Genomic DNA, 15,901 nt, shown 5'->3' on the forward strand with positions numbered 1-15,901 from the left:
TTTTAACTGACTGTCATGTTTAATGGCCGTTTTCTGAAGTTCAAGCTCTCTCTCTTTATCTTTTTCCCTGATCTGTATCTCCCTCTCTTTCTTTTTGTTTTCTCTCTCTTTCATATTCAAGCTGCTTTAATTCTTTCTGATGTTCCATTTGTTTAATTTGCAACTGAATTTTTGCCATTTCCAATGAGTCAAACTGTCAAAGAGATCTAGGAGTACAGGTCCACAGGTCATTGAAAGGGGCAACACAGGTGGAGAAGGTAGTCAAGAAGGCATACAGCATGCTTGCCTTCATTGGCCGGGGCATTGAGTATAAGAATTGGCAAGTCATGTTGCAGCTGTATAGAACCTTAGTTAGGCCACACTTGGAGTATAGTGTTCAATTCTGGTCGCCACACTACCAGAAGGATGTGGAGGCTTTAGAGAGGGTGCAGAAGAGATTTACCAGAATGTTGCCTGGTATGGAGGGCATAAGCTATGAGGAGCGATTGAATAAACTCGGTTTGTTCTCACTGGAACGAAGGAGGTTGAGGGGCGACCTGATAGAGGTATACAAAATTATGAGGGGCATAGACAGAGTGGATAGTCAGAGGCTTTTCCCCAGGGTAGAGGGGTCAATTACTAGGGGGCATAGGTTTAAGGTGAGAGGGGCAAAGTTTAGAGTAGATGTACGAGGCAAGTTTTTTACGCAGAGGGTAGTGGGTGCTTGGAACTCACTACCGGAGGAGGTAGTGGAGGCAGGGACGATAGGGACATTTAAGGGCATCTTGACAAATATATGAATAGGATGGGAATAGAAGGATACGGACCCAGGAAGTGTAGAAGATTGTAGTTTAGTCGGGCAGTATGGTCGGCACGGGCTTGGAGGGCCGAAGGGCCTGTTCCTGTGCTGTACATTTCTTTGTTCTTTGTTCTTTGTATCTCAGGCAACTTTAAATGCTTAACCACCGCCATAATTACCTCATCTTTTCACATTTTGTCAGGTAATGTTAACTGCAATGTTTTTGCCAAATCGAACAGTCTGTTTTCAGTCTCTGTCCGTAAGGTACTGCGTGTGACTGTCTCCAGCCCCTGAAACATCTGAGCCTCTGAAAGAGCCATTGTCTACAACACACTCCCCAGTTAAACTAGAATACCACACCTGATAAGCAACCACAATATGCTCACCCCTCACTGACTTTAAGTTCACTGAGCCAATCCAATAGATAGATTTTATCCCCCTCAAGCCCCAATTTGTTATGGGCCAGGGTTTAGAGAACCACAAAGTGTATCATGGAGTTCACCTGACCCACAACTTTTAATTGATTGTGGTATGGGGAGCACACAGCCCACTGTACAGGTGTGGTAGAGCAGAAATGGAAAAGTATTTTTTTAAAGCAAAACAATGTTTATTCTATGAACTCAAGTTAACCTTTTTAAAACATACAGTGAGCATCTTAGCAACCATTAATTCAAATACAACCCCCAAAGAATACAACACTAAGTAATCTTTTAAGCTTTCCTTTTAACATCCATACGACATAAAAACAAAACCTTTAACAGAAGCACATCAGGTTAAAGTCACTACTGAAAACAGATGTGCAGGTTAGGTGGATTGGCCATGATAAATTGCCCTTAGTGTCCAAAAAGTGCCCTTAGTGTTGGGTGGGGTTACTGGGTTATGGGGATAGGGTGGAGGTATGGACCTTGGGTAGGGTGCTCTTTCCAAGAGCCGGTGCAGACTCGATGGGTTGAATGGCCTCCTTCTGCACTGTAAATTCTATGATAATCTATGAATACAACTGCTCTATCTGGCTTCAGCTCCCACACTGAAAACGTAACTAAAACACACCCTGCTCAAAAATGAAAGTAAAAAGCTGACAGACAGCCCAGCTCCACCCACTCTCTGACATCACTGCAGTAATAAACACCCATTTCTTAAAGGTACTCTCACATGACAGTTCTCACTGGAACAATGGTGGTTCAGGGGCAACCTGATAGAAGTCAACACAATTATGAGGGGCATGGACAGAGTAGGTAGTCAGAAGCTTTTTCCCAGGGTGGAAGAGTCAATTACTTGGGGACATAGGTTTAAGGTGTGAGTGGCAAAGTTTAGAGGAGATGTAAGAGGGATGTTTTTTACACAGAGGGTGAGTGCCTAGAACACGCTGCCAGAGGAGGTGGTGGAATAGAAGGATATGGACCCAGAAGTGCAAAAGGTTTTAGGTTAAACAGGCAGCATGGTCGCGCAGCTTGGAGGGCCTAAAGGCCTGCTCCTGCTACTTTTCTTTGTTCTTTGTTCACTGCAACTATCACATCTGTGGCAATCATTGATACAGCCATGGCAGACAATACACTTAAACTGCGCTGGTCCAGTGAAGTGTCATCTGTTCCTAGTGATTGTGGTTTCACACTCGAAATGGTCAAAAGTTGTGATCATGAAATCTGCAACATGCAGACCATTGAGAAGTTGGACAAAATATTCTCAAGATTCGAAACACTGCACAGGTTGTAAGTCATGATATGGAGTTGCCGGCGTTGGACTGGGGTTGGCACGGTAATAAGTCTAACAACACCAGGTTAAAGTCCAACAGGTTTGTTTCGAATCCCTAGCTTTTGGAGCTCAGCTGCTTCATCAAGTGAGTGTACCCTCTTCATCACCTGATGAAGGAGCTGCGCTCCAATAGCTAGAGATTCAAAACAATCTTTTGGACTTTACCCAGGTTGTAAGTGACAATGATACTCACTCCACTTCAAAGGAGTTTGAGAAGGGAAATGGTGTACAGCACATGAGGTCAGCTCCATACTGTCTTACAACAAATAGGCTAGCTGAGCAATTCATTCAATCTTTGAAACATTTCATCAAGGCATCGAAGGACCAGGGTACATTGGCAAGAAGAGTAAACAAATTCTTATTGTCCTGCCAGAACACCGCACAACACAGAGTTAACCTGTAATGCTGCTGTTTCAAAAGGAAACATGACTTGTTAATACCACCTGATTGTCAAACGACAACAACAAGCACAGATTGATGGGAGAGAACAAAACTCTAAAAAGCAAGGAGCTACATCCACCAGCGAGAAATGGATACCTGCTGTGATTTTAGATAAGTCAGGTTCAATGTCATATGGATGATGGAAAGAGTTTTGCGACATCATGCTGACCAGCTACTAGCTTCACAAAGTTAAATTGCTGAAACTTTACACGTACTTCCTGTGGAAAATGTCGGCAGCGATTCTTCTGAACAGGAAGTGCAGATTCTGATTCTGAGGACTTCCCAATACCAATAGAGATGGACACAGGCATAATGTCCCAGGAAATACTATCTACTAAAGGAACAGAGGACATTTCCAAGGTCTCGAGTAGCCAGATTTTAGAACGTCGAATATATAAACAGACGTCCACCTGAGAGACTGTCTTATTAAGCTGCATATATGTATAGAGATGAGGGCGGCATGTGGAGCAGTGGTTAGCACTGGGACTGCGGCGCTGAGGACCCAGGTTCGAATCGGGGCCCTGGGCCACTGTCCGTGTGGAGTTTGCACATTCTCCCCATGTCTGCGTTTCACCCCCACAACCCAAAAGATGCGCTGGTCAGGTGGATTGGCCACGCTAAATTTCCCCTTAATTGGAAAAAGAAAAATAATTGGCTACTCTAAATTTATTTTTTAAAATATATACATAGAGATAATGTATCAGTAAGTCTGTTGTATAAATGTTAAGTTGTCATTGCACTAATTAAGTAAAGGGGGAGGGGTGTTATGTATCAGAGAATATATCCCTGCAGGTGAAGTGTCACAATGTATAGGGACGACAGCAGAGAGTGTTTGTATGGGCTTCAGTTCTCCATCTTTCTTATATTATGTGAGCAACATCGCAATAACATTGTGTTTGTAAGAATCCAGAGTGCAGGAACCTCCATACCTTTTCTCTTTGCGGCAAACTCAAAGATATAACAATCACACCCACCTGTGTACACTCGCACCAAACAAGTACAACACACTCATCTACGACACATACATATATGTACTCACACCACACAAAGATAACATTCGCACACATACATGTACTTAAATATATAATGGGTGCAATCGAACCCATTTAGCCCAAAAAGCAGCTCTCCGTGGTGTAGCGTGGCTAATAGAAGCCGGGAACTACCCGGCTTGCAACGCCTTGTGAGATCTAGGGTGATATTGCAAGATGTTGTAAATCCCGCCCATTGTGCGTTGGGGTTTTGGGGGCTCCAGAGATGGGAGTGCCATTTAAAAATGTCATCTTGATTTCTCGTTACACCGAGGAGTTCCGGTGAGCAGAGCTCCTCAGTGCACAAAACGGGGCTATGTGCGGCCTCGGGTGGGCGTTCCTCGCTGACCCGAGTGCCGGTTTATAACGTTGTGCTTCTTGGCGATGTAAGCGCCGGTAAACACGCGGCTAAATGCTACTTGCTATGGGACTTTTATCCCCATTTAGTTAAATCCTGCCCAACATACTTGAACATACTACACATTTCCATGTACCATTTACATGTACAACTCAAATATAAAAGTCAAAGATTCACAGACAATTTCAAAACAAACCGCCTTTTACATTTTCAATATACTGCTGCACACAAATTATCTATTTTTCCACTTTGCTTCTGCCTGACTCATTGGGTCTTAGCTATTTTTTCTAACTTGCCCAAATGTGAACCGAGACAGTCAGTTGAAATAGACGTTTTGACCTTGTGGCGCTTCAGTCCATTCCAATTCTGGCCTCAAACATATCCACATGCTTTCCAGTGGCCAACACTGGGCAGTGATCAGGAGCAGAAACGTCTAGAAGATATTTCCCTTTGTTGGCCAGGTCAGTACAACCAGGTTGCAGCAGCCCTCCTACAAGCTAAAGCCAACTATTTTAGCACATACCTGGAATTCAACCATCCACAATAACGTAAAATTCTTTTAGACACAAAGGTAAGATCAGCAGAACGATCCAACCTCTCACTCCTCAATCCATATCACTCTGTTCCATTTCATTCTTCATCTCAGGCACTTTGTACCAAATCCTCAATTTTCCCCCACCATTCCTTTTTACCTTAAATGACATCCTTCCCACCATATCTCTTAAACCTTTCTCACCACATCCTCTAATCCCTTCACTCCCCAGAAACAAAGAACAATACAGCACAGGAAGAGGCCCTTCGGCCCTCCAGGCCTGTACTGGTCATGATACCAACCTTTGCCAAAATCCTCAGCACTTCCTTGTACATATCCCTCTATACCCATCCTATCCATGTGTTTGTCAAGATGCCTTTTGAACGCCATTAATGTATCTTCTACAACCTTCCTTGGCAACGCGATCCAGGCTCGCACATCTCCTTTAAATTTTGCCCCACGGTCCTAAACCTAAGCCCCCTGGTGACTGACCCCTCTACCCAGGGAAAGAATGCCTGCCTGTCCATCCTATCCATGCCCCTCATAATCTTGTAGACTTCTAACAGGTCACCCCTCAACCTCCGTCTTTCTAATGAAAACAGTCCGAGTCTATTCAGCCTTTCCACATAACTAACACCCTCCAGACCAGGCAACATCCTGGTAAGCCACCTCTGCACCCTCTCCAAAGCCTCCATATTCTTCTGGTAGTTTGGCGACTAGATTTGTGTGCAATATTCCAAGCGTGGCCTGACCAAGGTTCTATACAACTTTAACATGACTTGCCAGTTTTTATACTCGATGCCCCGTCCAATGAAGACAAGCATTCCACATGCTTTGTTGACTACCTTGTCCACTTGTGTTGCCACCTTTAAAGATCTGTGGACCTGCACACCAAGATCTCTCTGACTTTCTATATTCCTAAGAGTTTTGCCATTTACGGTATATTTCCCCTCTCTGTTCGACCTACCAAATGCATTACCTCACATTTGTCCGGATTTAACTCCATTTGCCATTTCTCTGCCCAAGTTTCCAACCTATCTATGTTCCGTATCCTCTGACAATCCACAACACTCTATCTGCCACTCCACCAACCTTGGTGTCGTCCGCGAACTAACTAATCAGACCACGTACATTTTCCTCCAAATCGTTTATGTATACTATAAACAACAGAGGCCTCAGCACAGATCCCTGTGGAACACCACAAGTCACAACCTCCCATTCAGAAAACACTCTTCTACTGCTACCCTTTACCTTCTGTGACCGAGCCAGTTCTGTATCCATCTTACCACCTCCCCTCTGATCCCATGTGACTTCACCTTTTGTACCAGTCTGTCATGAGGCACCTTGTCAAAGGCTTTACTGAAGTCCATGTAAATAACAACCACTGCCCACCCCTCATCAATCATCTTTGACACCTCCTCAAAAAACCTGATCATGTTAGTGAGGCACGACCTCCTCTTCACAAAGCCATGCTGTCTATCACTAATGACTCCATTTGTTTCTAAATGGACATAAATCGTGTCCCTGAGAATTCCCTCCAATAATTTATCTACTAAATAAGAAGGCAGAGAGGTGACTTGATAGAGGTGTACAAGGTGATGAGAGGCATGGATAGAGTTGATAGCCAGAGACTTTTCCCCAGGGTGGAAGTGGCTTTCACGAGGGGACATAATTTTAAGGTGATTGGAGGAAGGTATAGGGGAGATGTAGGTTCTTTACACAGAGAGTGGTGGGTGCGTGGAATGCACTGCCAGCAGAGGTGGTGGAGTCAGAGTCATTAGGGACATTTAAGCGACTCTTACACAGACACATGTAAATTGAAGGGGTGTAGGTTAGGTTGATCTTAGGTTAGGATAAATGGTTGGCACTACATCGTGGACTGAAGGGTCTGTACTGTGCTGTATTGTTCTATGTACTACCGACGTGAGGCTCACCGGCCTATAGTTTTCTGGATTATCCCTGCTACCTTTCTTACCAGAAGGATGTGGATGCTTTAGAGCGGATGCAGAGGAGGTTCACCAGGATGTTGCCTGGTATGGAGGGTGCTAGCTATGAAGAAAGGTTGAGTAGACTAGGATTGTTTTTGTTGGAAAGACGGAGGTTGAGGGTGGACCTGATTGAGGTCTACAAAATTATGAGAGGTATGGACAGGGTGGATAGCAACAAGCTTTTTCCAGGAGTTTGGGTGTCAATTACAAGGGGTCACGATTTCAAGGTGAGAGGGGGAAAGTTTAAGGGAGATGTGCGTGGAAAGTTTTTTACGCAGATGGTGGTGGGTGCCTGGAACGTTTTGCCAGCGGAGGTGGTAGAGGCGGGCATGATAGCATCATTTAAGATGCATCTTAATGAGAAATGAATGGGCGGGGAACAGAAGGAAGTAGATCCTTGGAAAATAGGCAACAGGTTTAGATAAAGGATCTGGATCGGCGCAGGCTGGGAGGGCCGAAAGGCCTGTTCCTGTGCTGTAATTTTCTTTGTTCTTTGTTCTTAAACAGCGTTACCACAGTAGCTATTCTCAGTCCTCTGGGATCTCACCTGTAACCAATGAGGATACAAAGATGTCAGTCAAGACCCCAGCAATTGCCTCCCTTACAGTATTCTGGGGTAAATCCCATCCGGCCTAGGAAACCTATCTGCCTTAATGTCTTTTAAAAGACCCAACACATCCTCCTTTTCGATGTTAACATGATCCAGACTGTCCACACACCCTACCCAAAAATCATCTTCCACAAAGTCCCTTTCTTTGGTGAACACTGATGCAAAGTACTCATTTAGTACCACGCCCATTTCCTGTGGCTCAACACATAGTTTTCCCCCACTGACCTTAAGTGGTCCAATTCTTTCCCTGGCCACCCTCTTGCTTTTTACATATGAATAAAAAGCTTTGGGATTCACCTTAATCCTACTTGCCAAGACCTTTTCATGACCCATCCTAGCCTCCTAATTACCCGCTTAAGTACCTTCCTACTTTTTTTAATACTCCTCAAGGGTTTCGTCTGTCCCCCCCCTTCTAGATCATTGAAAACAGCGCGAGAGGAGAGCGAGCCGGGACATTGAAAACAGCGCGGGAGGAGAGGCAGCCGGCACAGTGAAAACAGCCGGGACATTCAAAACAGCGCGGGAGGAGAGACAGCCGGGACAGTGAAAACAGCGCGGGAGGAGAGACAGCTGGGACATTGAAAACAGTGCGGGAGGAGAGAGAGCCGGGACAGTGAAAACAGCGCGGGAGGAGAGACAGCCGGGACATTGAAAACGGCGCGGGAGGAGAGACAGCCGGAACAGTGAAAACAGCGCGGGAGGAGAGACAGTCGGCACATTGAAAACAGCGTGGGAGGAGAGACAGTCGGCACATTGAAAATAGCGCGGGAGGAGAGACAGCCGGAACAGTGAAAACAGCGCGGGAGGAGAGACAGTCGGCACATTGAAAACAGCGCGGGAGGAGAGACAGTCGGCACATTGAAAACAGCGCGGGAGGAGAGACAGTCGGCACATTGAAAACAGCGCGGGAGGAGAGACAGCCGGAACAGTGAAAACAGCGCGGGAGGAGAGACAGTCGGCACATTGAAAACAGCGCGGGAGGAGAGACAGCCGGAACAGTGAAAACAGCGCGGGAGGAGAGACAGTCGGCACATTGAAAACAGCGCAGGAGGAGAGACAGCCGGGACATTGAAAACAGCGCGGGAGGAGAGACAGCCGGGACATTGAAAACAGCGCGGGAGGAGAGACAGCCGGGACAGTGAAAACAGCGCGGGAGGAGAGACAGTCGGGACAGTGAAAACAGCGCAAGAGGAGAGACAGCCAGGACATTGAAAACAGCGCGGGAGGAGAGACAGCCGGGACATGAAAACAGCACAAGAGGAGAGACAGCCGGGACAGTGAAAACAGCGCGAGAGGAGAGACAGCCGGGAGAGTGAAAACAGCGCGAGAGGAGAGACAGCCGGGAGAGTGAAAACAGCGCGAGAGGAGAGACAGCCGGGAGAGTGAAAACAGCGCGGGAGGAGAGACAGCCGGGACATGAAAACAGCGCGAGAGGAGAGACAGCCGGGAGAGTGAAAACAGCGCGAGAGGAGAGACAGCCGGGAGAGTGAAAACAGCGCGAGAGGAGAGACAGCCGGCACAGTGAAAACAGCGCGGGAGGAGAGACAGTCGGCACATTGAAAACAGCGCGGGAGGAGAGACAGTCGGCACATTGAAAACAGCGCGGGAGGAGAGACAGTCGGCACATTGAAAACAGCGCGGGAGGAGAGACAGCCGGAACAGTGAAAACAGCGCGGGAGGAGAGACAGTCGGCACATTGAAAACAGCGCGGGAGGAGAGACAGCCGGAACAGTGAAAACAGCGCGGGAGGAGAGACAGTCGGCACATTGAAAACAGCGCAGGAGGAGAGACAGCCGGGACATTGAAAACAGCGCGGGAGGAGAGACAGCCGGGACATTGAAAACAGCGCGGGAGGAGAGACAGCCGGGACAGTGAAAACAGCGCGGGAGGAGAGACAGTCGGGACAGTGAAAACAGCGCAAGAGGAGAGACAGCCAGGACATTGAAAACAGCGCGGGAGGAGAGACAGCCGGGACATGAAAACAGCACAAGAGGAGAGACAGCCGGGACAGTGAAAACAGCGCGAGAGGAGAGACAGCCGGGAGAGTGAAAACAGCGCGAGAGGAGAGACAGCCGGGAGAGTGAAAACAGCGCGAGAGGAGAGACAGCCGGGAGAGTGAAAACAGCGCGGGAGGAGAGACAGCCGGGACATGAAAACAGCGCGAGAGGAGAGACAGCCGGGAGAGTGAAAACAGCGCGAGAGGAGAGACAGCCGGGAGAGTGAAAACAGCGCGAGAGGAGAGACAGCCGGCACAGTGAAAACAGCGCGGGAGGAGAGACAGCCGGCATATTGAAAACAGCGCGAGAGGAGAGACAGCCGGGAGAGTGAAAACAGCGCGGGAGGAGAGACAGCCGGAACAGTGAAAACAGCGCGGGAGGAGAGACAGCTGGGACAGTGAAAACAGCGCGGGAGGAGAGACAGCCGGGACAGTGAAAACAGTGCGGGAGGAGAGACAGCCGGAACAGTGAAAACAGCGCGGGAGGAGAGACAGCTGGGACAGTGAAAACAGCGCGAGAGCAAAGACAGCTGGCACATTGAAAACAGCGCGGGAGGAGAGACAGCTGGGACAGTGAAAACAGCGCGAGAGCAAAGACAGCTGGCACATTGAAAACAGTGCGGGATGAGAGACAGCCGGCACATTGAAAACAGAGCGGGCAGAGAGACAGCCGGGACAGTGAAACGCGAGAGGAGAGACAGCCGGCACATTGAAAACAGAGCGGGCAGAGAGACAGCCGGGACAGTGAAATGCGAGAGGAGAGACAGCGGGACAGTGAAAACAGAGCGGGCAGAGAGACAGCCGGGACAGTGAAACGCGAGAGGAGAGACAGCCGGGACAGTGAAAACAGCGCGAGAGGAGAGACAGCCGGCACATTGAAAACAGCGCGAGAGGAGAGACAGCCGGGAGAGTGAAAACAGCGCGGGAGGAGAGACAGCCGGGACAGTGAAAACAGTGCGGGAGGAGAGACAGCCGGAACAGTGAAAACAGCGCGGGAGGAGAGACAGCCGGAACAGTGAAAACAGCGCGGGAAGAGAGACAGCTGGGACAGTGAAAACAGCGCGGGAGGAGAGCGAGCCGGGACAGTGAAAACAGCGTGAGAGCAAAGACAGCCGGGAGAGTGAAAACAGCGCGGGATGAGAGACAGCCGGCACATTGAAAACAGAGCGGGCAGAGAGACAGCCGGGACAGTGAAACGCGAGAGGAGAGACAGCCGGCACATTGAAAACAGAGCGGGCAGAGAGACAGCCGGGACAGTGAAATGCGAGAGGAGAGACAGCGGGACAGTGAAAACAGAGCGGGCAGAGAGACAGCCGGGACAGTGAAACGCGAGAGGAGAGACAGCCGGGACAGTGAAAACAGCGCGAGAGGAGAGACAGCCGGGACAGTGAAAACAGCGCGAGAGGAGAGACAGCCGGGAGAGTGAAAACAGCGTGAGAGGAGAGACAGCCGGGACAGTGAAAACAGCGCGAGAGGAGAGACAGCCGGAACAGTGAAAACAGCGCGGGAGGAGAGACAGCCGGAACAGTGAAAACAGCGCGGGAAGAGAGACAGCTGGGACAGTGAAAACAGCGCGGGAGGAGAGACAGCCGGCACAGTGAAAACAATGCGGGAGGAGAGACAGCCGGGACAGTGAAAACAGCGCGACAGGAGAGACAGCTGGGAGAGTGAAAACAGCGCGGGAGGAGAGACAGCCGGCACATTGAAAACAGCGCGGGAGGAGAGACAGCCGGGACAGTGAAAACAGCGCGGGAGGAGAGACAGCCGGCACAGTGAAAACAGCGCGGGAGGAGAGACAGCCGGCACATTGAAAACAGCGCGGGAGGAGAGACAGCCGGGACAGTGAAAACAGTGCGGGAGGAGAGACAGCCGGAACAGTGAAAACAGCGCGGGAGGAGAGACAGCCGGAACAGTGAAAACAGCGCGGGAAGAGAGACAGCTGGGACAGTGAAAACAGCGCGGGAGGAGAGTGAGCCGGGACAGTGAAAACAGCGTGAGAGCAAAGACAGCCGGGAGAGTGAAAACAGCGCGGGATGAGAGACAGCCGGCACATTGAAAACAGAGCGGGCAGAGAGACAGCCGGGACAGTGAAATGCGAGAGGAGAGACAGCGGGACAGTGAAAACAGAGCGGGCAGAGAGACAGCCGGGACAGTGAAACGCGAGAGGAGAGACAGCCGGGACAGTGAAAACAGCGCGAGAGGAGAGACAGCCGGGACAGTGAAAACAGCGCGAGAGGAAAGACAGCCGGGAGAGTGAAAACAGCGTGAGAGGAGAGACAGCCGGGACAGTGAAAACAGCGCGACAGGAGAGACAGCTGGGAGAGTGAAAACAGCGCGGGAGGAGAGACAGCCGGCACATTGAAAACAGCGCGGGAGGAGAGACAGCCGGGACAGTGAAAACAGCGCGGGAGGAGAGACAGCCGGCACAGTGAAAACAGCGCGGGAGGAGAGACAGCCGGCACATTGAAAACAGCGCGGGAGGAGAGACAGCCGGGACAGTGAAAACAGCGTGGGAGGAGAGACAGCCGGGAGAGTGAAAACAGCGCGGGAGGAGAGACAGCCGGCACATTGAAAACAATGCGGGAGGAGAGACAGCCGGGACAGTGAAAACAGCGTGGGAGGAGAGACAGCCGGGAGAGTGAAAACAGCGCGGGAGGAGAGACAGCCGGCACATTGAAAACAATGCGGGAGGAGAGACATTGAAAACAGCGCGAGAGGAGAACGACCCGTGACATTGAAAACAGCGCGGGAGGAGAGACAGCCGGGAGAGTGAAAACAGCGCGGGAGGATAGACAGCTGGCACATTGAAAACAATGCGGGGGGAGAGACAGCTGGGAGAGTGAAAACAGCGCGAGAGGAGAGACAGCTGGGAGAGTGAAAACAGCGCATGAGGAGAGACAGCCGGCACATTGAAAACAGTGCGGGAGGTTGGCCCACTGAAGGATAGGCAAGGGAATCTTTGTGGAGCCAGAGGAAATGGGCGAGGTACTAAATGAATACTTTGCATCAGTATTCACCAAAGAGAAGAAATTGGTAGATGTTGAGTCTGGAGATGAGTGTGTAGATAGCCTGGGTCACATTGAGATCCAAAAAGACGAGGTGTTGGGTCTCTTAAAAAATATTCAGGTAGATAAGTCCCCAGGGCCTGATGGGATCTACCCCAGAATACTGAAGGAGGCTGGAGACGAAATTGCTGAGGCCTTGACAGAAATCTTTGGATCCTCACTGTCTTCAGGTGATGTCCCGGAGGACTGGAGAATAGCCAATGTTGTTCCTCTGTTTAAGAAGGGTAGCAAGGATAATCCAGGGTACTACAGGCCGGTGAGCCTTACTTCAGTGGTAGGGAAATTACTGGAGAGAATTCTTCGAGACAGGATCTACTCCCATTTGGAAGCAAATGGATGTATTAGTGAGAGGCAGCATGGTTTTGTGAAGGGGAGGTCATGTCTCACTAACTTGATAGAGTTTCTCGAGGAGGTCACTAAGATGATTGATGCAGGTAGGGCAGTGGATGTTGTCTATATGGACTTCAGTAAGGCCTTTGACAAGGTCCTTCATGGTAGACTAGTACAAAAGGTGAAGTCACACGGGATCAGGGGTGTGCTGGCAAGGTGGATACAGAACTGGCTAGGTCATAGAAGGCAGAGAGTAGCAATGGAAGGATGCTTTTCTAATTGGAGGGCTGTGACCAGTGGTGTTCCACAGGGATCAGTGCTGGGACCTTTGCTGTTTGTAGTATATATAAATGATTTGGAGGAAAATGTAACTGGTCTGATTAGTAAGTTTGCAGACGACACAAAGGTTGGTGGAATTGCGGATAGCGATGAGGACTGTCCGAGGATACAGCAGGATTTAGATTGTTTGGAGACTTGGGCAGAGAGATGGCAGATGGAGTTTAATCCGGACAAATGTGAGGTAATGCATTTTGGAAGGACTAATGCAGATAGGGAATATACAGTGAATGGTATTGAAAGCCAAAGAGATCTAGGAGTACAGGTCCACAGGTCACTGAAAGGGGCAACACAGGTGGAGAAGGTAGTCAAGAAGGCATACGGCATGCTTGCCTTCATTGGCCGGGGCATTGAGTATAAGAATTGGCAAGTCATGTTGCAGCTGTATAGAACCTTAGTTAGGCCACACTTGGAGTATAGTGTTCAATTCTGGTCGCCACACTACCAGAAGGATGTGGAGGCTTTAGAGAGGGTGCAGAAGAGATTTACCAGAATGTTGCCTGGTATGGAGGGCATTAGCTATGAGGAGCGGTTGAATAAACTCGGTTTGTTCTCACTGGAACGAAGGAGGTTGAGGGGCGACCTGATAGAGGTCTACAAAATTATGAGGGGCATAGACAGAGTGGATAGTCAGAGGCTTTTCCCCGGGGTAGAGGGGTCAATTACTAGGGGGCATAGGTTTAAGGTGAGAGGGGCAAGGTTTAGAGTAGATGTACGAGGCAAGTTTTTTACGCAGAGGGTAGTGGGTGCCTGGAACTCGCTACCGGAGGAGGTGGTGGAAGCAGGGACGATAGTGACATTTAAGGGGCATCTTGACAAATACATGAATAGGATGGGAATAGAGGGATACGGACACAGGAAGTGTAGAAGATTGTAGTTTAGTCGGGCAGCATGGTCGGCACGGGCTTGGAGGGCCAAAGGGCCTGTACCTGTGCTGTACATTTCTTTGTTCTTTGTTCTTTGTAGATCGTACAAAAGCCTCCTTTTTATTTTTGACGAGGTTCACAATATCTCTCGTTATCCAAGGCTCCCTAAACTTCCCATACTTATCCTTCGTTCTCTCTGGAACATGACTTTCCTGAATCTGAATCAACTGTCACTTGAAAGACTCCCACATGTCCGATGTTGATTTACCATCCAACATCTGTACCCAATCTAAATCCTTCAATTCCTGTCTAATGTTATCGGAATTTGTCTTTCCCCAGTTTAACACCTTAATGTGAGGGTTACCCTCATCCCTATTCAAAAGTACCCTAAATCCTACGGAATTGTGGCCACTACTCCCAAAATGTTCCCCTACTGAAACCTCAGCCACCTGTCCAGGCTCATTCCCCGATACCAGATCCAGTACTGCCCCGTCCCTAATTGGACAATCTACATATTGCATCAAGAAGCCTTACTGGATAAACCTTACAAACTCTGCCCCATCCAAACCCCTAGCACTAAGTGAGCCCCAGTCAATATTGGGGAAATTAAAATCCCCTACCACGACAACCCGGTTACCTTAGCACCTATCCAAAATCCCTCTACCTACCTGCTCCTATATCGCTTGCTGGCAGTTGGGGGGCCTGGAATAAAAGCCCAACATTGTGATTTCCCCCTTCCTGTGCCTGAGCTCTACCCAGATTGCCTCATTGTATGAGCGCTCTGGGGTGTTCTCCCGCAATACGGCTGTAATATTCTCCTTAACCAGTAATGCTACTCCCCCACCCCTTTTACATCCCCCCTCTATCCCTCCTGAAGCATCTATATCCTCCAACATTCAGTTGCCAATCCTGCCCTTCCCCTAGGGCAGCACGGTAGCACAGTGGGTAGCATTGTTGTTTCACAGCTCCAGGGTCCCAGGTTCGATTCCTGGCTTGGGTGGAGTCTACATGTTCTCTCTATGTCTGTGTGGGTTTCCTCCAGCTGCTCCGGTTTCCTCCCTCAAGTCCCGAAAGACATGCTGTTAGGTAATTTTGACACTCTGAATTCTTTCCCTGTATATCCAACAGGCGCCAGAATGTGGCAACTAGGACTTTTCACAGTAACTTCATTGCGGTGTTAATGTATGCCTACTTGTGACAATAAAGGTTATTATTAACCAAGTTTCTGTGATAGCCATAACATTACAAATGTTTCTTGATACCATTTGTAAGCTACCTTGTCATTCAATGGTAAGTTGTTCCTCAACTCCGGAACTCTGTGAAACATCATTCCCTGACTCCCTCCCTTGCTCTTTCATTTTCAGGCACTTTACTACCTCAACGCTGAGGTAAAATTCAACAATTTCAGATTGTAAACTCTGCTCCCATTTTTTTACCTTTTTGTTTTGCTTTTGGATGTCAGCTGCTGGTGTAGATTCTGGTTTTCACATTCACACCTCATCTAAACCCATCTTATGTTTCTTTGCGTGTCCCATTACCATCTCTATTTGCACCATCATCATTTAAATCATTTAATCTCCTTTGTCTTCCACCCAATCAGGGACTTTACTTTTCCCCCTTTCCTCCCTTCCTTCTCTTTTGTCTTTCTTAAAAGCTTGTTACAGCTTGTCTGGAAGTACAGTTCCATTGTTTCTCACACAATAGATATGGCCAGACCTGCTGAGCATTTTTTAAAATAATTTCCTGTTTTACTTCCAAATTCCCAGCACCTGCTGGACTTTGCTCTGCTCAATTTTGACATGTGTTGTCTGATCACTCTGT

General features: G+C 48.7%; 1 protein-coding gene across 1 annotated transcript in view; it reads left to right on the plus strand.

Annotated features, from left to right (window-relative positions):
- LOC140394827 (protein unc-13 homolog D-like) overlaps positions 1-15,901 on the plus strand; it is a 150,591-nt gene that overhangs the window by 40,992 nt on the left and 93,698 nt on the right. The gene's annotated exons all lie outside the window — the stretch shown is intronic.

The sequence above is a fragment of the Scyliorhinus torazame genome, chromosome 18, assembly GCF_047496885.1.
Source record: "Scyliorhinus torazame isolate Kashiwa2021f chromosome 18, sScyTor2.1, whole genome shotgun sequence".
In the NCBI taxonomy this organism is placed as follows: Eukaryota; Metazoa; Chordata; class Chondrichthyes; order Carcharhiniformes; family Scyliorhinidae; genus Scyliorhinus; species Scyliorhinus torazame.